Raw genomic sequence first — 1117 nt, forward strand, 5'->3', positions numbered from 1 at the left:
AGCTCTTAAAATTTTCTCTTTTTAATAATAGAAAAATTAAACTTCACATATTTTTATAAAAATATTTATTAATTGTAGCTGATATTTTATATATACTCGCAGAATTTAAAATCACGCTCTAGTTTTTATGAATAAAATGACCGATGATGCTAAACCGATAAAATCAAACATATCTATAAATGCTTGCTAGCTCAATGATATCATTCATTCATTAATTCCAAAGCAATATTAATAATTTGTGGTAGATAGAACTTTAGGGAAACGCCAAGCTTGTAGCTTACAATCCTTTTTATGAAAAGGAGAGACTCCTATGAAGTTCAAGGCCTCTTTGCACATGCTTCCCTCTCCTCCTTCATTTCCCATGAAATTTTAACCACTTCTCTTCTAAGTGGAGGTGGAGTGGGGTACACCATGATTGTCCAAGCAAAAAGCTCTTCATATGCAGCCACAATTGTACTTCCATCTATATATCTATTGGTAATAATCAAGGAATTCAAATTTAATTAATTAAAAACCCTAACTAGAGCTATACTCAATTTTAATAATACTTCATTATCAACTCGTGAAAGAGGGTTCTTGCTAATACCAACTTTAATTAATAATAAGCTAGTGTACTTTCATCATTGAAATAAGTTTTTTTTTTTTCAAACAAAAATTAGTACACCGAAAGTGACATCAATCATTTCTTGGCTTCCACGTACCAATATGAATTGTATCAACGAAGATTAACTCATCACTGATTCATATTTATATATGTCAAATTCCAATTAAAGTTCATGCCATGCAACTTGCAATTAGAATAACTTGATTATGCATGTTGTAAAAGCCAAGAAGTAATTAATATTTATTATTTAATGACTACAAATACCAAAAATTACTGCCCTACCACTCCTCTTTATTATTTAGTTAACTAACTACAATGCAGATTAAACTATTAAATGCAAATGAGAACCTTCATTCTTCCTTCGCTCGCTTCCATGTAGAGTTCAATATAATAATAACGCTATAATCATCCAATGTATACTACTTTCCATTACAAAAATTAAACCAATATAAAATATATATCAAAATATAAAATATAAATTAAAAATGAGTTAAATTATATATATATATATAT

The sequence above is a fragment of the Arachis ipaensis genome, chromosome B06 (genome assembly GCF_000816755.2).
Source record: "Arachis ipaensis cultivar K30076 chromosome B06, Araip1.1, whole genome shotgun sequence".
NCBI lineage: Eukaryota > Viridiplantae > Streptophyta > Magnoliopsida > Fabales > Fabaceae > Arachis > Arachis ipaensis.